Genomic DNA, 22,660 nt, shown 5'->3' with positions numbered 1-22,660 from the left:
TAAGAAGTTATATAGAAACGTCGCGTCGTAAGTTAGCGATTAAGAATCTTTCAAATTCGCCACTGAAATGTGTAAACTTCTTACCTGTTCATAAGATTTTCCAATATACTTACAAGTGCTGAAATAGGGGTAATAAGAAACAAATAATTAAGCATTCAAATCGAACGTATGAGGGTTAAAGACGACATGAAAAGAGGGGAGAAAGTTTTCTTTGAAATAAATCCAAAGAAAACACAAAACCCCTAACCTAACCCAACTCAAATCTTACCCTTCCTTATTTCCTTACATGTTATATGTTTCCTTTGAATAACATACATTGCTCATTTCGTTGCCACATTTATGCAGACACCTTTACCTTGCTGCTTAGTTTTCACTTGTTCCTTCACTGCATTTTCTCTTGCGTCATATAAAGTACCCAGCAGTTTTGACGTCTTTGTTTATATAATTTGTATGTAACGTGATTTGTAGATTTCTTTTTCCTCGAATTACCTACCTATTCACACACCTATTTTCTTCAAGTTTATTTGTAATCCCAAAATAATTAGGTGTTCATTATAATTATGTTTAGGTACTAACGCAGGTGCTTATAATTATTGCCTATGTATGATATCTTTTTTGAAAACACTCATCGTAACTTTATAAGTCAACCATAGAAATCAATGGATCGGTTAATGAGTTTAATGACATTGCTAAAACTGACAACTGCTAAGTTTAGTGTCGGTGATTATGCATTTAGTTTGTGTAAAGTTATGTAAATAAAAGTAATTAGGAAAACAAATACGGGATCGCAGGTATATGTGTTGCTATCTCGAAGCCAGAACCATTGAACTGTAGAGCCATCACCTGGCTAAACCCGGGTCTAAAAAAAAATAAACTAGAAAACTACAGGGTGTATCATGTCAACCATATTGTCACTTTGAAAAACTATAGCCTCTTTAGGGCCAAAATCCCAAAATTTGAAAAATAGGATGCTTATAAAGAATTGCCCCACATTATAGGGAGATATGTTTAGTATACCTATTTCAGAAATAGTATTTCTTCATTTGGGGGCCCGTAAATGCCCGGGTACCCCTGAGGGTGGGTTATACGTTAGTGACCCTCCTCCCTCCCCTTCCTCCTCCATCTCCTCCTCCAAGAATAATCTTCAGATTTCAAACGAAACATATGAGCTTTTATTTCAAATAAAAAAGAAGTTCTAGGTCCCTTATTGAAGGATCACTGGAATAATACAACTTGTAGAGACCTCTTATTGAAGGATAACTGGAACAATACAACGTGTTTATTCACCCTGTATTATATCATGGTGATGTATGTGTTTTTGGTTGAAATGTGCGGGCGATACACACCGCACGCTTATCATCATCACACCTTTTGATTAGAATATTATTGGTACCATGGAATGAGGAACTGATCAATATTTGTTTAAGGTTTACACCTCTATCCCTATCGGATTAAAAGCCAAGTGGATCGACCAAGAAAACCGTTACTATATAAATGCATGATAGCATTGATACAATTGATAGTCATAGTGATCAAAATATTCAATAGAATAGAATTTACCCTGTTTTCACTGCCAGAATGAGACTGAAAAGTCCCTTAACTCCCACAGTCTAAATAGATAGATATAGATACCTAGGTATATTACCTACAGTTTTGACTTAACATTATAACTAAAGCTTTAGTTAAAGGTATTTAATTGTATGTAACTACCTATCCTACCCTAATTAGTTAGGTATACCTAACTAATTACGAGTATTACTGATGGAAAAACTCTGCAAATGATTTACGTGCTGTTCCAAATACAACATTATAATTATTTAACATCATGTCTTCAATTATATCATTCAATTCTTTGCACATCAATTACATACCTACATTATTACACCCAAAACGCCATCATTAAAAATTCCAAATTCCAATTTATAATCAATCTATGGAACAATATTTATTATTAATCATGTCTTCAATTATATCATTCAATTCTTTGCACATCAATTACATACCTACATTATTACACCCAAAACGCCATCATTAAAAATTCCGAATTCCAATTTATAATCAATCTATGGAACAATATTCATTATTGAATGGAGTTGTTTTCACTTACATGCAACTTTTCTTTGCTTTGTAACTTATTCATGTTCTACCTCTACTGTTCCTTGAATGCCTAAGCCTAACTTAATTTAATAAAGAATGACCTATGCAGTATGATTATTATTTTTGACATGCAACTTTTCTTTGCTTTGTAACTTATTCATGTTCTACCTCTACTGTTCCTTGAATGCCTAAGCCTAACTTAATTTAATAAAGACTGACCTATGCAGTATGATTATTATTTTTATATTGCAGAAAGAACGTAGAAAATTCGTAATTGGTGTAATTGTTAGGTTCGGTTCAAGTTTTCGACGTTCGTTTAAATACCCATTGACGTAAGTATTCGAACAATATGAGTAGCTATCTAACTATTCTTGAAGATGTACAAGGACTCGTACATTTTTAATCCAAACATGTTTTTTGACTTTTCAAAGTCACTTTGAGGAAAATGCACAAAGAAAAGTACGAGTATGTTCTGCTCATCAAACACGAACTTTCTACATAAACACTCTTGTTAAGCTTCATTTGGACGGGTGTTAAAATGGATGACTGCAGATGATCGCTACATGTCCAAAGGAAAGGGGAACTGGTCTGTCATATAACGACAATAAAAAACTTCACATCCTGTAGATTGGATTTTCCCTGAAAGCTCTTCAAATATGATTGAATTTTCTTTAAATGATTCGACGTTCGTTTAAATACCCATTGACGTAAGTATTCGAACAATATGAGTAGCTATCTAACTATTCTTGAAGAAGTACAAGGACTCGTACATTTTTAATCCAAACTTGTTTTTGACTTTTCAAAGTCACTTTGAGGAAAATGCACAAAGAAAAGTACGAGCATGTTCTGCTCATCAAACACGAACTTTCTACATAAACACTCTTGTTAAGATTCATTTGGACGGGTGTTAAAATGGATGACTGCAGATGATCGCTACATGTCCAAAGGAAAGGGGAACTGGTCTGTCATATAACGACAATAAAAAAACTTCACATCCTGTAGATTGGATTTTCCCTGAAAGCTCTTCAAATATGATTGAATTTTCTTTAAATAATGTATAAGAAGAAAATAATATTAGAACACCGTCTTTGAAAGGAAAGAAAAAGATGAGTTTTCTTTTCTATACAGAGTTGAACTTGGATTAACTTTTATTCTCTTGGTCTTCTAGTCTCCATCATGGTTTCACAAAGGACTTTAGACTTCACTGGTCAGTCAATTCAATCCTGATTAGATTAGGTACATTTTAATATGCCACAAAAGAATAACATGATGTCAAGCACAAAGGTATTACATATTAATGTTTTTTGTTGGGGTTTTAATATAGGTAGGTAGAGACTTCATAACGTAAAGGTTTACATGTGTATAAAAGTACAATGAGGATTTACAGGTCTAGAGGTAAAATTATTCAAGCTCCTAACATGTTACAAATAAAAAAACAAGCTGGGTCCGTCCCTCCGGGAATTTTTTAGCCCGTAGTTTATTCGATCATGGTTAAAGAATACCTTTGTACATCATGGTGATGTATGTGTTTTTGGTTGAAATGTGCGGGCGATACACACCGGGACACACCGCACGCTTATCATCATCACACCTTTTGATTAGAATATTAGTGGTAGCATGGAATGAGGAACTGATCAATATTTGTTTAAGGTTTACACCTCTATCCCTATCGGATTAAAAGCCAATTGGATCGACCAAGAAAACCGTTAACTATATAAATGCATGATAGCATTGATACAATTGATAGTCATAGTGATCAAAATATTCAATAGAATAGAATTTACCCTGTTTTTACTGCCAGAATGAGACTGAAAAGTCCCTTAACTCCCACAGTCTAAATAGATAGATAGATAGATACCTAGGTATATGACCTACAGTTTTGACTCAACATTATAACTAAAGCTTTAGTTAAAGGTATTTAATTGTATGTAACTACCTATCCTATAGGTATACCTAACTAATTACGAGTATTACTGATGGAAAAACTCCGCAAATGATTTACGTGCCGTTCCAAATCCAACATACATTTAACATCATGTCTTCAATATTATATCATTCAATTCTTTGCACATCAATTACATACCTACAATCTACATTATTACACCCAAAACGCCATCATTAAAAATTCCGATCCATTTTGTGTTTTCTGTTGAGAGAGCCAATACTGTACGAGATGTATGGAGTATAGCATAATGAAACAGGTAGACAGGCGCATTTTAGCCTTACATTAAGTTACCTATGTTTTTCCTGAGAACATTTGAGATTTTGCATTACCTACTCGTATTGTAGGACAGTGTAGATGGCTCTTGAAGTGCTCAAGTCAATTTTAGCAATTTTGTCTCTTCTTATCTCTAAATGAGTACTCGTAAATAGAGTGCCAACTCTTTATTGGTCGATCATCTTTTAGTTTGGACACTTTAGATTTAGACTGTTTGTAGTAGGTAAGATTCGATCCCCCCCCCACCAATATCGACTTTGTTATTTATAGTATAGTATGATTTGCAGCAGATGTGGTTTGATGAATCTAGAATAATTAAAAAAATATCAACTGTAAATTATACCTAATTATTTATCCTGGAAATTCCGTCTCTATTGTGACAATGATGAACTTAATGCATGGTAATGAATGGTGTTTCCTAAACAAATGAAAATTGTCCCTAGATTCTAGTGTGTAGGAATCCGGTATTCGGATCTCATTCGATATGCACCATTGATTTTCCAATGTCACTAGTTTAAAAAATCCGTTAGAAAAACAGAATGATGAGTGTTTTTAATAGTTTACATTTGTCATACAATAATTTATTATATACCGACCTATGTTATAGGTAATAATAATATATTACCTATCATAAATAGGTCTTCATATTAGATTCGTTGGGAAAAACAAAAATAATATCGAGGGATCTGTTGGTACACCTTATATTAATAGATACCTACATATGTAGATAATAAGCATGGACCTTCAATAATTTATTTGTATATACTGAAACATGTAGTGTCCCTCACACTTATTCATATTAGATTCGTTGGGAAAAACAAAAATAATATCGAGGGATCTGTTGGTACACCTTATATTAATAGATACCTACATATGTAGATGTAGATAATAAGCATGGACCTACAATAATTTATTTGTAGATACTGAAAGATGTAGTGTCCCTCACACTTCTCTATTCCTGAAAATTGACCTACTTGCACCTTTTGTTGTGGCCGATTTTTACCTAGAAATATTACAAACTTAAAATTGCCAGCTTGAAGCTCAAATTTTGACTTATTTGTACCTACAAATATGACCAACTTGTACTTTTAAATATGACCATCTTATTGCTAGATATGTTCTTATAAATCTGACCAACTTTTTTGATATTAGTACAATTGTGACCAAATTGTACAAATACTGAGGAGCAAGGAGCATACAAATAAAAGGAAACACTTTACAAATCTTACAAGTACAAGTTATTTGTCTTGAAGCTCAAATTTTGACGTATTTGTACCTACAAATATGACCAACTTGTACTTTTAAATATGACCATCTTATTGCTAGATATGTTCATATAAATGTGACCAACTTTTTTGATATTAGTTCGAATTGTGAATAAATTGTACAAATACTGAGGAGCAAGGAGCATACAAATAAAAGGGGAAACACTCTACAAATCTTACAAGTACAAGTTATTTGGAAAAGGAGGAGTTGTAGTTCCGCTCTACAAAGCAGAAAATCTTTGTAATATACCCCGAGGTAAAACGAGGGTGAAGTGTATTATTTTTTCCTGTGCAGACTGCAGGGTTTTCTTCTGTAGTACAGGGGCCATGGGTGATATTTGTGAGTTTAATCTGTTTCTTTTTGCGGAATCACTGTCATTTGCAGAATCACTGACTGACTAAATATGGATTGATTTTTATAGATTAGTTATAGATTTTTCAAATCTTGTCTGTTGCACAACTTTAAAGCCGCCTTGATCTTAGCTTAGTGGTTTTACTCCCCCATCTAATGTAATTCATATTTTCTGCTTCTGGCCGCTCGACTAACCCATGTGTCGTAAGAAAGGAAAAAGGATGTATCTATTAATGTTCGGGAAATATTGAATATTCTAAGGAGGGTGTCTTTGCACAAGCACGTAACACAAACACACTTGTTCTTCAAATGTTTCCAAAGTCCTTAAACATGTTTCTTCATATGGAAACAGAGTGGGAGGTCCACTTTGACCACTTTTTGTGTTTCGTAATGGACAAGATGGACATTAAAGTGCTGAAGTGAGAGAGGTAAACTTTGGACTTTGGAGTGCCATTTAAAACTTAAAACCCCATGGTCAGTTTATTTGTCTTCTCAATGTCCATTATCTTATCAATGGTCACCACTTACGGAGGAAAGAGAGGTTTACATCTTCACAAATTGTGTACACTTCCAACTGTGGATCCAACTTCCAACACAAATTGTGTAAACTTCAGATGTATGTAGGACAAATTTATTATTTACTAGGGTATTTGGTATTTACCTACCTACTTAGCCATGTATTTAAGAGCTTTGCTGTTGCATGAATTTTGAGCAAAAGTTCAAGTCTGTAAGCAATACCTTTTTGATCTTTTATATCTCTTGCCCAAAAATTACTTCGGACTAATATAGAATCCATTAAAATTTCCAATGTGGTAAACTGAGAAATCCGATACTTTATTTCCAGTATTCATTTACCTGATAATACGAGTGTACGAGCTTAAAGTTCGATGAAATGGGTTTAAAATATCTGAAAAGTTGTTTCGTTATGATTATAATTATAAATAACTTGGTTTTAGGATATTCGAGAACTCCATCAAAAGGCAAATAATGATGGATGATGGACTTTTAGGAATTAGCCTCCAAGCTCATTTCCTTTATAGCTACTTAACCTGTAGCTATTTTACTTCCTTACAGATTGTTGTATAAATTGATGTTTCTATTCCTCTAAAATACGTAGGACCCTGAGAAGGCTGCTGGGATAAAAAGGCTATCTGAGGTGTAAGGTTTGCCTTGTGAAAATAGGTACCTTCTAAGGTCAAAGGAAAAGCAGTACTTTGGAAACATTTTCTGCATATTATTGAGTTGCGAAGTTGAGTTCCTATGAAAATGCTAATTATACGTCCATGAACCCTCCAGCTCAACAACAGACATTTCTACATAGGTTATTACGCCTAGGTGGTCATTATTATGTAATACCTATGATAAAAATCTCAACTCCTTGCCACGAAACTGAAAGTAATGAAAGCACAGCATATTTATAATTGGAAGCCACCACCATATGGCGAAGTATTTTCAATGTAAAATAACAGTATTTATATGAAAAAGCATGATAACATATTATAGATATTATATCAGATTTAAGGTCTCGTGATACACGCGTGCCAGAGCCTACATAACAATAGACACTACAGACAGCACCGAGTATTTATCAGAATGCATTAATTTGTGGGGCAGCTGTGATTATTGAAGCCCCCCCCTTGCTTGTGCCAGGTGCGGAATTTCGTGGTCCCCTCTCTACAACAGAGTCCAGGTGTTTTCCCGATACATCTGCCGAGTTCTATAGAAAAAGTGGTCCCCCCCCTTGGAAATAAATAGTATAGGGGTCAAAAACTCTTTTATCATTCGAGAAAGAAAAAACTTGGTTTCGAGAAATTGAGGTGCAGGGTGCATTACTGTACATCTCATTAAAAGTCAGCCTTTCGAATTTTCTAGCTAAACTGGTTTGAGAGCTACTCAAAGGCATAAAAAAGCAGGCATACGTGCGTAAGTGCGTATAAGTAATGTAGTTGTACTATTAAGTCAACAAAAGAAAATTTAATTAGGAAGCATAGCAAAGCTGCTTTGACTTTCTATGGCCATGATTCAATTGAAGTTTCATTGTTGCTTTTGGTCTGAATCTGCAGAATTCTATTGAAAGATTTCCGGTGGTTTTGATTTGGAAGTTCAAAGTTAGGACCTGAAACAAAAGAAAAAGACTTCAGATATAACCAAAAAGTCTGTAGGTGCTTTAAATTTAGGTGAATATCCTACAGCATACTTAGCCAAATCATCTTAAAAAATATAGGTGAAGGTCATCAGACGCGGTAAGAAAAGGAAGTAGGGGCCCATTGAAAAGAATTAGGATGTTTGAGAAGACATAAAACCCGAGCACATAGCTTCATCCAAAGTTGATCACCTGCAAAAATTCCACTTTTAACTAACCCCTAACCCTTGTTTGTATGTATTTCAGCCATCTTCAATTGACTACATGAGACGAAGTTAGAATAATGTCCAAGATGTGTTGACCTTTACTCTAATCGTCATGTATCTAAAACCCTTGTTTCTTGCATGCTGGCAAATGGGATCCTGAAGGAAATCGGGTAAATACCTATGTTAATTTTTTGAACACCATTGCAACAATGTGCCGTGTGAGATACAGATTGGTCAACTCTTCCAAACGACTATAAATGTATTGTCCAACTGACATAATGACAGTCTGAACGGCCGACAGTACATTCTGTTGAATGGGATCCTGAAGGAAATCGGGTAAATACCTATCTATGTTAATTTTTTAAACACCATTGCAACAATGTGCCGTGTGAGATACAGATCGGTCAACTCTTCCAAACGACTATATGTATTGTCCAACTGACATAATGACAGTCTGAACGGCCCACAGTACAATCTGTTAAACGAGCTTTGATCGATTTGTTGAACAACAAGGATTCTCAATTATCATGAAGTTAGTTTGGAAGAAACATATCCAACTTACCTCACACAACTTCTGAGCCAAAAGAGGGAGTAAAGATTAAGACATAATAAGTGCATTTTGGTTTCCTTAACATTCCTCTTGCTTGTAGAAAGTGGCAGATGTTTCTTGTAAGATACTTCGGGGGGTGAGGAGGAGGGGAGTTTGGTGACGTAGACATGGTGACGACCTTGCCAGGAATGTTCTTAAATTCATTCAGATCTTATTGAATAAGAAAACATCAGAGGTAGTAGCAGGGGGGGGGACTTAATTCATTCAGATCTTATTGAATAAGAAAACATCAGAGGTAGTAGAAGGGGGGACTTAATTCATTCAAAGAAAACAGGTAGGGGGACTTAAGACGTATTGAAATGCAACTGGTGATTTTCTTTTTGAAATAAAATAATGAGTTCATTCTTCTTATATTAGTCGGGTTGATTTATTGTGGATTGGATTTGTTTTTCCGTGGCGCGCTTCATCGATGTCTTAGGTAATTAATAATTATGATTGTTTTGCTCATAACGTTAAAATCTTTATCTCTCAGCTCTATGCAGTTTGAATTCATAAGAGTGGCGCGAATTTCAAATTTTGAAAACCAAAACCAGTAAAATAACAGCACGAAGAGCTTATTTCATCATTATTGATGAAATTACATCATTATTGATGAAATAAGCTCTTACGTGAAAAAAGTTCATAAATCATGCACTAATAAACCCGATGGTTCTCAAAATTTGAAATTCGTGCCACTCTTATGAGCACAACATGGCGGTTTGTTTACATTTTTTTAGGATACGCTTTTATAACACATGAGGTATAGGGTGCCCTCCCTCCACTACTTGAGCTCCTTGTTTGTACCCCCCCGGGAATTTTTTAGCCCGTAGTTTATTCGATCATGGTTAAAGAATACCTTTGTACCTACCTAATTTGTTTAATATTCAGTTTATTATCATTCTTGATTTGATTTTTTGATTTTACTTTCATGTAATGATTTAAAATCAAGACTACTTAGAGCCCGTTCTCCCTTTATTCCCAATATAATGTTTAAGTCACCCATCCATTTATTGGCCTTTCTCGGCGTAGCTTAACATAGGTGACGCCTTCATCACTTCCCTCTGTCATGCAAGCTCTGTGCTCGGTCCACTCTGTTTTTAGCCTAAAGTTTCTCATTTTATGTTATTCATGAAAGTTATCTTCATTAGACAGTTAGCTAATTTAAGTACACAATCAAAGTACTAAAAATACTCGCGCTCTTACCCCTAGATACGTTCATTTTTCGCTCAGAACTTTTTCACTTTGTTCTTTTTTTTCAACTTCCAAGTCATACTCTTCATTATTTCTTTATTAACCGTGGAGCTGTTGTATTTTTAATCATTTTCTCATTATTATCGAGATCAGAGCTCATTTGTGTGAGAAAATGTGAAAAAAATCCCCCAAAAACCAGTTTTTTTTTTGGTTTTTTAGCTTTATGGTTTTCTGGACAAAATTTGCACCATTTTCGTGTTCCTGGTAAAAAGACCTTTAATTTGATATAAAGGTCGACTAGGTTTGGATAAGTCCTTCTATGGGGACAGACAGACCGACCGACAGACAGACAGACGACACCGAAGCGAATACAATAGTCCGTCCACTATACCTTTTATTATTAGTAATAATAAAGGAAGGACGGACTAATGACTTCCACCAGCGTAATGTTCTACAGACAAGGTAGGTAGGTAGGTAGGTACTTAGCTGTAAATGTGGAACCTTACTCCATCAATAGTCACAAAAGATAAATTATTACCCATGTAATACGGGTAATACCAAGAGTTCTCTTGATTTTATATGATCAATCAAGTACAAAATAGTGCCTACTCAATTATCAAACAATCAAATACCTACTTATTTGTAAGGAGGCTTTCTAAAGAAAGAAATCGGTTTTAAACCTTCTTTGTATGGCAAAGACTTAACTCTTGTTTCTAATTAATTTGCTGAGGGTAATTAAAGGCAGTCACAAAAGATATTACCCATGTAATACCAAGAGTTCTCTTGAGTTTATATGATCAATCAAGTACAAAATAGTACCTACTCAATTATTCAAATACCTACTTATTTCCAAAGAAAGAAATCGGTTTTAAACCTTCTTTGTATGGCAAAGACTTAACTCTTGTTTCTAATTAATTTGCAGTGTAATAAAGGACGAGGTACCTACATTTATTATAAAACAATAACATTAATGCATGTTAGGTTCTCAGGTAAAGCACTTGGAGCATAATAATTTTCTTCCCAAGCACACCTTACAAAGTGTGCCTGTGCAATCCTTCATGAAGATTTATCGAACCTTTGCAAGTTGCAAGAGAAATTATGACCAGCCAAACCCCACTCCGCTAATATTTCGCTTTCTAATCATATGCTGCACCCGACATGCAATTTTATGGATGCAACGTTTCAGCTGCATATAAGCTGGGTGTGATGTATGCCCTTATTATGCACCTTGGAGGTGCGATTTATATCACACTGTTGCAACGTTTCAGCTGCATATAAGCTGGGTGTGATGTATGCATGCCCTTATTATGCACCTTGGAGGTGCGATTTATATCACACTGCAAGGAGGTTTAGATGAATTATTTCAATCGGGTAACGCACCAAAGGCGAACTTTTTGTCTGGAGTACCTGTGTACGAATTACCTACGTACGTATTCATCAGGAAATACAAGTACGCACCAAAGGCGAACTTTTTGTCTGGAGTACCTGTGTACGAATTACCTACGTACGTATTCATCAGGAAATACAAGTAGACACTTTCTCTCTTCAGTCTTCTGGAACCACGAATCTGTTTTAAAAAGGCAAATTTACAGATTAGTTAGTACCCTCGATATGGCTCTAATGGAAACAGAAACTATGTCAATACAAGTAGACACTTTCTATCTTCAGTCTTCTGGAACCACGAATCTGTTATATAAAGGCAAATTTACAGATTAGTTAGTACCCTCGATATGGCCCTAATGGAAACAGAAACTATGTTATTTGAAGAGCAACAATAATGGTATGGATAAACCGGATAAGTAATACTCGTACTTGTAAATTTATCAATATAAAATCAACACCATCTGTTTTCCTGTTGGAAAACCCCGATTGATAAGGAACACAATTCCGATCAGATCATGAAAGCTTTTACTCTCGACTCCCTCGAACTTGAAGTTTTAAAATAGCTTCTATTGTTATAGCTTTTGTCCCTACTAATACTCTGAAAATATCTCATATTAAATTAATCCCAAATTTTGTACATGTTTGAATCTAACCTCCTGATAACACTTTCGCTGAAACTTTCTGATTGTTGCAGATAACGTGAACATAATCATCAGGGGTCGCACCAGGAAAGTGTTGGTTTCCAATCCTTTGCCTTCCTTTGAGCTGCCTACATATAAGTAAGTAATTCCAAGGTACAAACCGTTTATTGGAGTTCTATATCCGATCCCGATTAAAAGTGGCAGATGTTTCTTGTAAGATACTTCGGGGGGTGAGGAGGAGGGAGGGGGGGAGAGTTTGGTGACGTAGACATGGTGACGGACGACCTTGCCAGGAATGTGTTGAGTAAGTTCTTAATTCATTCAGATCTTATTGAATAAGAAAACATCAGAGGTAGTAGCAGGGGGGACTTAATTCATTCAAAGAAAACAGGTAGGGGGACTCAAAGAATAACATGATGTCAAGCACAAAGGTATTACATATTAATGTTTCTTGTTGGGGTTTTAATATAGGTAGGTAGAGACTTCATAACATAAAGGTTTACATGTGTATAAAAGTACAATGAGGATTTACAGGTCTAGAGGTAAAATTATTCAAGTTCCTGACATGTTACAAATAAAAAATAACTTCCACCAGCGTAATGTTCTAATGTTGTACCTACAGAATTTTCTTTTTGAAATAAAATAATGAGTTCATTCTTCTTATATTAGTCGGGTTGATTTATTGTGGATTGGATTTGTTTTTCCGTGGCGGGCTTCATCGATGTCTTAGGTAATTAATAATTATGATTGTTTTGCCCATAATGTTAAAATCTTTATCTCTCAGCTCTATGCAGTTTGAATTCGTCACTTCCCTCTGTCATGCAAGCTCTGTGCTCGGTCCACTCTGTTTTTAGCCTAAAGTTTCTCATTTTATGTTATTCATGAAAGGTATCTTCAATAGACAGTTAGCTAATTTAAGTACGCAATCAAAGTACTAAAAATACTCGCGCTCTTACCCCTACATACGTTCATTTATCGCTCAGAACTTTTTCACTTTGTTCTTTTTTTCAACTTCCAAGTCATACTCTTCATTATTTCTTTATTAACCGTGGAGCTGTTGTATTTTTTAATCATTTTCTCATTATCCACGGACGTTTTAATTGATATAACTTGATAGTTAAATTGTTTCTGACGATCTCAACAAGCAAACCAAGCGTGAATTATTTTTCTTTATTAAAAATGAAAAGAAAATCAGACGGGTGCTTGAAGATATTAAAATTGTGAATACTTTGCTAATTTGCTACCCGATAGCGGAAACTTTTTTCATAACCCAGCAATGTTCAAAATTTAGCCATTGTTTTCATAGCTGAAGCAACCGGGGTTAAAGACGATGGAATACAAACAATCATTGACGATCTCAACAAGCAAACCAAGCGTGAATTATTTTTCTTTATTAAAAATGAAAAGAAAATCAGACGGGTGCTTGAAGATATTAAAGTTGTGAATACTTTGCTAATTTGCTACCTGATAGCGGAAACTTTTTTCATAACCCAGCAATGTTCAAAATTTAGCCACTGTTTTCATAGCTGAAGCAACCTGGGTTAAAGACCATATCGATGGAATACAAACAATCATTTTCTAAGGTTTCTTGTCCTTCAATCTTCAAAAACAACAGCTATTAGAGTTGTTCTAAAGTGGCCCATATAAATAGAACGATCAGTAATTATGTGAAGGTAATTATGAACTTACCTACATATCTCGACATTATTGAGACTCCATTCAAGGAGCTTCACAAAAAATCCTTCAGTCTCCTTCTTTGCATGAATAATCACAATGAAAATTACTCATTAAACTTCAATTAAACATATCAAACCCTTGAGATTTTCTCAGACAAAAGGAACTCCTCTTGAGTTGCCCATCATAACTATCCCCTACCGCGGACTTTACTTTCGATACAGGTATATCATTGACAAGAGCCCACATAAACTGAAACAACCAGGGGATCTCTCCAATTGTTTGTACTACCACTTCAGTCTACCGTTAGATGAGCAGGGCTATCAGACATTGTTGATGTAATGGGATTGCGCAACCCAATACTCACATAACGATACGTATTGTATGCGAGACAAAAACGTAGGGGAATCTGTACGATTGATCGTTACAAAAATCATTTTCCTTTATCATGATTTTGAGGCTGATAGAACAAAGGGTTTTCAATTATATGTCATTGCGTGAAAATGGTTATACTTCAAAACTAACGATATTTTAAACGACTTTAAAAGGTTGACACTGTTGATAGACATAATTGAAAATTTTATGTGAGGAGTAGAAGTGGGAGTGTGAATTTCCCAGTAGTTGGTGCACTTAAAAGTAAGAAGTTATTTAGAAACGTCGCGTCGTAAGTTAGCGATTAAGAATCTTTCAAATTCGCCACTGAAATTTGAAACTTCTTACCTGTTCATAAGATTTTCCAATATACTTACAAGTGCTGAAATAGGGGTAATAAGAAACAAATAATTAAGCATTCAAATCGAACGTATGAGGGTTAAAGACGACATGAAAAGAGGGGAGAAAGTTTTCTTTGAAATAAATCCAAAGAAAACACAAAACCCCTAACCTAACCCAACTCAAATCTTACCCTTCCTTATTTCCTTACATGTTATATGTTTCCTTTGAATAACATACATTGCTCATTTCGTTGCCACATTTATGCAGACACCTTTACCTTGCAGCTTAGTTTTCACTTGTTCCTTCACTGCATTTTCTCTTGCGTCATATAAAATAAAGTACCTACCAGCAGTTTTGACGTCTTTGTTTATATAATTTGTATGTAACGTGATTTGTAGATTTCTTTTTCCTCGAATTACCTACCTATTCATACACCTATTTTCTTCAAGTTTATTTGTAATCCCAAAATAATTAGGAATTTATTATAATTATGTTTAGAAACTAACGCAGGTGCTTATAATTATTGCCTATGTATGATATCTTTTTTGAAAACACTCATCGTAACTTTATGAGTCAACCATAGAAATCAATGGATCGGTTGCCTTATTTCCTTACATGTTATATGTTTCCTTTGAATAACATACATTGCTCATTTCGTTGCCACATTTATGCAGACACCTTTACCTTGCTGCTTAGTTTTCACTTGTTCCTTCACTGCATTTTCTCTTGCGTCATATAAAGTACCCAGCAGTTTTGACGTCTTTGTTTATATAATTTGTATGTAACGTGATTTGTAGATTTCTTTTTCCTCGAATTACCTACCTATTCACACACCTATTTTCTTCAAGTTTATTTGTAATCCCAAAATAATTAGGTGTTCATTATAATTATGTTTAGGTACTAACGCAGGTGCTTATAATTATTGCCTATGTATGATATCTTTTTTGAAAACACTCATCGTAACTTTATAAGTCAACCATAGAAATCAATGGATCGGTTATTCTATTGTTATAGCTTTTGTCCCTACTAATACTCTGAAAATATCTCATATTAAATTAATCCCAAATTTTGTACATGTTTGAATCTAAACTCCTGATAACACTTTCGCTGAAACTTTCTGATTGTTGCAGATAACGTGAACCATTTTATATGTCATTGCGTGAAAATGGTTATACTTCAAAACTAACGATATTTTAAACGACTTTAAAAGGTTGACACTGTTGATAGACATAACCGAAAATTTTATGTGAGGGGCAGAAGTGGGAGTGTGAATATCCCAGTGGTTGGTGCACTTAAAACTAAGAAGTTATATAGAAACGTCGCGTCGTAAGTTAGGGAAACTATGTCATTTGAAGAGCAACAATAATGGTATGGATAAACCGGATAAGTAATACTCGTACTTGTAAATTTATCAATATAAAATCAACGCCATCTGTTTTCCTGTTGGAAAATCCTGATAACACAATATTTTCGATCAGATCATGAAAGCTATTTCCTCTCCACTCTCTTAAACTTGAAGTTTTTAGATACCTAGCTTCTATTGTTATAGCTTTTGTCCCTACTAATACTCTGAAAATATCTCATATTAAATTAATCCCAAATTTTGTACATGTTTGAATCTAAACTCCTGATAACACTTTCGCTGAAACTTTCTGATTGTTGCAGATAACGTGAACCATTATCATCAGGGGTCGCACCAGGAAAGTGTTGGTTTCCAATCCTTTGCCTTCCTTTGAGCTGCCTACATATAAGTAAGTAATTCCAAGGTACAAACCGTTTATTGGAGTTCTATATCCGATCCCGATTAAAAAAAAAAACATACATAATTTACATAAGTCCCTATAGCTTGTGTGGTTTCTCTAGCTTTAGATCTTAATATTGCTGAACTTGAGTACATTGTTCAAAGGATTGTAATGAATTCTATCATTTTCATCCGTATCTAAACTTGATGAACATTCAACAGTATTAAACCGATATTGACAGGACTATTCCATCATAATACCTACTTGATAGCAGATCCAGTATTGAACTATCCATGAGTATTGATATGGAAAGCCCATAGGTTGTAACTATGTCATATCCTATATTATGCATAGTTGACATCTCTGTAATGTGTGTACACAGAGAGCAGCTGTACTCTGAGGGTGGGTTCGGAAAATCTCGTGTCAATTGAAAACTTCGGTAAACAAAACGAAATGTTGCTGTAGGATCGGTTAATGAGTTTAATGACATTGCTAAAACTGACAACTGCTAAGTTTAGTGTCGGTGATTATGCATTTAGTTTGTGTAAAGTTATGTAAATAAAAGTAATTAGGAAAACAAATACGGGATCGCAGGTATATGTGTTGCTATCTCGAAGCCAGAACCATTGAACTGTAGAGCCATCACCTGGCTAGACCCGGGCCTAAAAAAAAAAAAAAACAGGGTGTACGTATCAAGTCAGCCACATTGTCTTTTTCCCTTCAAAAACTATGCCACCTAAAACTTTATGGATAATACTTTAAAGGATGGCTCCAAATTATAGGCAGATAATTATGTATAGTATACCTACCTACTTCAGAAATAGTATTTCTTCATTTGGGGGCCCGTAAATGCCCGGGTACCCCTGAGGGTGGGTTATACGTTAGTGACCCTCCTCCCTCCTCCATCTCCTCCTCCTCCTCCAACAATAATCTTCAGATTTCAAACGAAACATATGAGCTTTTATTTCAAATAAAAAAGAAGTTCTAGGTCCCTTATTGAAGGATCTGTTGCTGTAAGCGGCGAACAATTTTCTGGAGAGGATAACGAAAAAGAGGGCTAGGCAGAGGGTGGTTATTTAGCCGTTACTTTTTTTAGATTTTTATTTGATTATGCTCCTTTTTTTCGTTGACAATTTTGCTTCCTCCTCTTTTTCGTCTGACGTCGAGGAGTAGAGGTATGGCCTAAAGTAGATGTGATATTTTTTACGTGGAAGAGAGATTATGCTAGTTCGGTTTTGCCTGTTTTACTGTCAGTAAAACTTTGTATACTATCTTCTTAAATGAAATATCTTGAACCACACAATCAGATGCCATGGAAGGACTAGACTCTAGAGCCATTGGAAGATGAAAATCGGCAGCTCGTACTTTGGACGTGTCTATAGAAGCCGCCTACTTCTAGACTATGATTTCAAGTGCTTTGTACCTTTGAAGCAAGAACATGTTTACTTAAAAGGCCGATCGGAATCTGAAATCCATCTTCCCTTCCGGAAAATCTGTGTGTAGATTTGCAGAAATTGCTTATTATGCTATGATCTTGCAGAGAGATATATTGCTTTTTCGGCATTTAGAGCGATGTGCTATCTCTTCGCGGGTGTTGTGGTGTTTCACTATTTGGGTGGTATAGGGAGGCATCGTGTTGTATTCATGACCAGGCTAATGAGTAATCAGACTTGAGCTTATTCAATAGAACGTTAAAGTTCAGCCTCCTTTTGTTGTAATTGTTGGGATGTGACAGTCTTCATTCTGCTTGTCCTCATCAATGTAGAGGTTGGCGTAAAAAAATGAGGCTGACGCAATTAAAATAATCATAGGATGAACTGTAGACTCTTAGCTGACGAGCAAAGTGTTTATGATCTTCAGCCATTTTCCTTTGAACCTATGTATCTTACTCTTAGGATCATTGAATGACCAAAGTCAGTTGCAAATTCTTTCTCCACGATTTTTCATCGAGACCGTAAATTTGTTAGTTTGTTCTAGGCTAGGATAACTCTCGAATGTTTCTTCCTGTTTGAAATTTGCGCATTAGTTTCTGGGCATCATTTTCCGAGTGAGTTCTGTTGACTAAACTACTAGAAAAGCTGTCATGAAATTATTCTGCCTGCGTATGATCTACACGTGGTAAAGATACTTTTATGCGTTTTATGCCTGTGATCTTGATATTAAAGATCGATCTCTCTCAATAGTGTTCAAGTTTTATCTCAGTAGGGGCAGTAGTACATACAAAACTTTGTTAAAACCGTTGTATATCCCTGTGAAGACCGTTGTCGCTTTATCTCTTGATAAACTTTATCAAGACCCTGTCAGGCCCTGTATAAACCTTTCCCATTGTATTAAGTACTATTGTGTACTGGTCGCGCGATGTTTGTTGCTAACTTGTGTTCAAAGCACAACTTTTTTTTTGTAACTGTCAATATTTTTAAAAATGCTGCCCCCTCCACTCTAGATTTTTTTTACACAACTACCAGTGTCGAAGTTCTTGTGATTGAGACTTGAATGCGTGGGAAGATAAATACCGGTGCTGGGTTGCTGGGTAGAGAGACCAAGTTCGATACGTGAATTACTATTTCAGTAGTGCCATTGTTAGTATCCAAAGGTCATCTATTATTTTAACAGCAAATCTATGAAACTGATTTGGTCAGGGAGGTATTATCCGGTCCACAGTTGTTTCATGACGTGTTTTCGTGCTTTCTGTCCCTGTGGCTTTCAAGCTAGATTTGTTAAGTGGGTTATTGGTCTCTCTTTACACATCCTCAATCGCCTTCATGTTAATGGACTTTTTCGAAAAATTAGAAACAATACTACACATACAGTCGATTCTTTTCCCAAAAGATTCACGTTTTCAAAAGATTTTTGGAAATTTGAACGAAATCAGTCAGCAAGAGCTCAATACAAAGTCCTCCCTTCGCGACTGGGAAGGAAATGTGCACTAATAACATTTCCCCTTCCCTGAAGCCCATCCACATCAGCTTTCAATAAGATACATTTGAGACAAGGGAATATTATAGGTAGAGAGGGATAGGTATTTAGACTGGGAACATAGGGAGAGAGGGATAGGTAAGTTCCTGGCATTTCCTCAGGTAGGGACAAAGAAAAATGAGTCATTGTGTCACGTGGCTAAGGAGAGTTGCTATAGTTACTGTCGAGGAACTTGGGTTTAATTATAGGGGTGTATTGTTTGCTGCGTGACGATACACTACTTCCGAAATGAGAACAAATGTCCATCGTGATATTGAAGTTTTGCGGAAATGTTCAAGTTCGTGATATTTAAGTTCCTATGTACGGAAGTGTTCAGGTACTCTATCAATATATGCTTGTTGCTCGTTTCTAATTAGACATCATAATTTCAGACAAATTTCAGTGATCGGTCCGTGGGAATGTTGTGAAAAAGATAATGAGGTGACGATATTCATAGTGGAATGAGTAATATTGGAGATGTTTCATTCAGGTATGACTGCATTGACGGATTTTCCTAAAGGAGCTCTTCCACATAACCACATTATTGTCATGCCATTGAATCACGTAAAACAGATGGAATATAAACTCAGGCACTCAGCTCTGGTTTTGGACACCTGAAGACATGGAAACCCTTCATGGGAGGTATGTAATTCTTCAGAACTACACGACGCTCTTCCGATCTCCTGAAGACATGGAAACCCTTCATGGGAGGTATGTAATTCTTCAGAACTATGATATGCGTTAACAAGCTAGGTATTGACTGTACTACTTATTGGTCTCTCTTTACACATCCTCAATCGCCTTCATGTTAATGGACTTTTTCGAAAAATTAGAAACATAACTACACATACAGTCGATTCTTTTCCCAAAAGATTCACGTTTTCAAAAGACTTTTGAAAACTTGGACGAAATCAGTCAACAAGAGCTCAATACAGATTCCTCCCTTCGCGACTGGGAAGGAAATGTGTACTAATAACATTTCCTCTTCCCTGAAGCCCATCCACATCAGCTTTCAATAAGATACATTTTAGACAAGGAAATATTATAGGTAGAGAGGGATAGGTATTTAGACTGGAAATATAGGGAGAGGGATAGGTAAGTTCCTGGCATTTTCTCAGGTAGGGACAAAGAAAAATGAGTCATTGTGTCACGTGGCTAAGGAGAGTTGCTATAGTTACTGTCGGGAAATATTTCGTACCTGTGTGTTCTGATGATGACGGGGGTGTGTGTCGAAACATACGTCGCAATAACTTTACCTATGTTCACATTGTTCAGGGCCGTTGGCAACCTAACCGGTCCTGGGCTAATTTCAACAATGGGCCCCTCTTTTGAACAATTTTTTTCCTGCCTCCGTAGTGGAATGAGGAATTTTTAATCGTTCCCTAACTTATTATTACACCTAGATAAATTTCATGACTTGACTTGGACTTAAACCACCGACCTCCAGATCCAAAGTCCAACGCGTTAACCACTTCGTCACTGAGTTTGGTTCCTGCCTCTGTAGTGGTCAAGACGCTTGCCTGGAAAACAGGAGTGCGCGGGTTCGATCCCAGCGGAGACATAGAATGTCTCTTTATCCTCATTTATTTGAGAAATTGGCCACATAAAATGGAGCTCTAAAGGTTAGGTCGTAGAGAACGCCTCTGGTGTTAACTTCGCCTAGTGGTTACCTTCCACTCAAGAGTCTATTACTATTCTACATAATATTAGGTGGCTTCAGCAAAGTTAGGAGCTCCTGGCGCAGGACCCCCTTTAAGGAGCCCGGGCCCCAGGAGGGCGAATAGAAGTTTAACCCCCTGTGAACGTCCCTGCCTATGTCTGGAATGGGGAAGACGTGCGTATGTTAGGAAGAAGGAAAGGAAGTACGTTCCTTATTCAATATTACCTGTGTATGTTTGATTCCTTTGAGAAGCTTTTATTCAGGAACTCTATTGCGTTTAATGCCTTCTTTAAGTTCTTTAATATGACACGAAATATGTATGTTTCATTGATGTACAGTTGTACACATAAACATGCAATATAGTTGTTTTAGTCTCTTTACTTTGATGGACTTATAAATGGCATACAAAATCAGCATAATTTTAGTTTTGTTGGAGGCACCTCCACCAATTTGATATCCGTATTAGTGGAGATGCCGAAATCTATTCCAACTCATCTGTTAAGAAGATAAGACACATTGTCATTCCTTACTTTCTTTTAATAGAGCGGTCCTTTGATTTGGCCAGATTAACCTGAAAAGAGGTTCATTTAGTAAAATAACGGTATTCGAAAGCCCCGTTTCTAGCAAGACTTGTCACTGTTCTTTCCTATGCAGAAAAACACACATTCAGGCTCCCAGGAGCTTACATATTCGTAGAAAAGTGCGCATAAGTGCATACCTACATACTTAGGTACATGTGTAGAAAATGGCATCATACATTTTCATACCAATTACATGAGTATGTAAAGTACACTGACTAGGGGATATGCAGAAAAATGCCGGCTCGAAGGCGCCTCACTAGTCGATGACTATGCAGGAAATAAAATACGTCAGACTAAGAATTTTTTTTTTTCAATGAATATTTTTATATCGTTCACATTTTTTTCTTCTCCTTTTTTTCGATGAATATTATTTTTATCGCTTTTTTTTCAATTTCCTTTTACATCAGGGTGTTATCGCAGATTTAGGAGGAGGAATTTCAATGTAGAATTGTAGAACATAGGGAGACATAGTGCTTCCCATTTAGGTGCTGGGTCAACATGAGAACACCAGAAAGTATACCGGTAGAAAATTAGAAATAATAATACTGATGATAATAAATTGACGTCTTCACTAACAGACAAGACAATGAGTTAGTGGATTTTAGGACGTCCAATAAAATAGAAAAGAGCTAGATGTAAAGGATGCTCATCATCCACTAAACACCCACTAAATAATTATAATATACATGTATCTAGAGGTTCTAGTGGTATATTCATAACACCTAAACGTGTTAATCCCAAGATATCTTTCATCAATACATTCGTTTCCGTCTCATATCATAACAATCCAGTATGAGAACTTGGCATTTTTCTCATCTCAAGCAACATACGAGTACCGATTTCACGGAGAAGCATGATCCTGGAATCCGCGGATGTATTGAACCAGGACACTATTGACAAAATCCTGAGGAACTAAGGAACTTGGGTTTAATTATAGGGGTGTATTGTTTGCTGCGTGACGATACACTACTTCCGAAATGAGAACAAATGTCCATCGTGATATTTAAGTTCCTATATACGGAAGTGTTCAGGTACTCTATCAATATAAGGAGACTAAGAATTGTTCATAAGGGGTGAAAAATATTCTGCCTGAAGTGAGTGCAGGAATTGCTCATACAACTTTCCTTGTTGCAAAAAAATTCCATTCAATGCAACAACTATGAGTGAAGATGTGTCACACGCTGTGAATCCATGTTGTCAAGGCAGTGGACGGTTTCAGTCGACATTGATCGAGTTGACCGACGGCGCG

The 22,660-nt window shown here is 35.9% G+C and overlaps 1 long non-coding RNA gene across 1 annotated transcript in view; it reads left to right on the top strand.

The window, feature by feature from the left end:
- LOC113466103 overlaps positions 1 to 16,264 on the top strand; it is a 24,108-nt gene extending 7,844 nt beyond the window's left edge. Inside the window, exons 2-3 of the long non-coding RNA XR_003390608.1 lie at positions 8,322 to 8,451; positions 16,139 to 16,264. This is a non-coding gene — a long non-coding RNA (uncharacterized LOC113466103). The remainder of the gene's footprint in view (positions 1 to 8,321; positions 8,452 to 16,138) is intronic.
- The last annotated feature ends 6,396 nt before the right edge of the window (positions 16,265 to 22,660 follow it).

The sequence above is a fragment of the Diaphorina citri genome, unplaced genomic scaffold, assembly GCF_000475195.1.
Source record: "Diaphorina citri unplaced genomic scaffold, Diaci psyllid genome assembly version 1.1 scaffold212, whole genome shotgun sequence".
In the NCBI taxonomy this organism is placed as follows: Eukaryota; Metazoa; Arthropoda; class Insecta; order Hemiptera; family Psyllidae; genus Diaphorina; species Diaphorina citri.
This window is presented reverse-complemented; position numbering and strand designations above follow the sequence as displayed.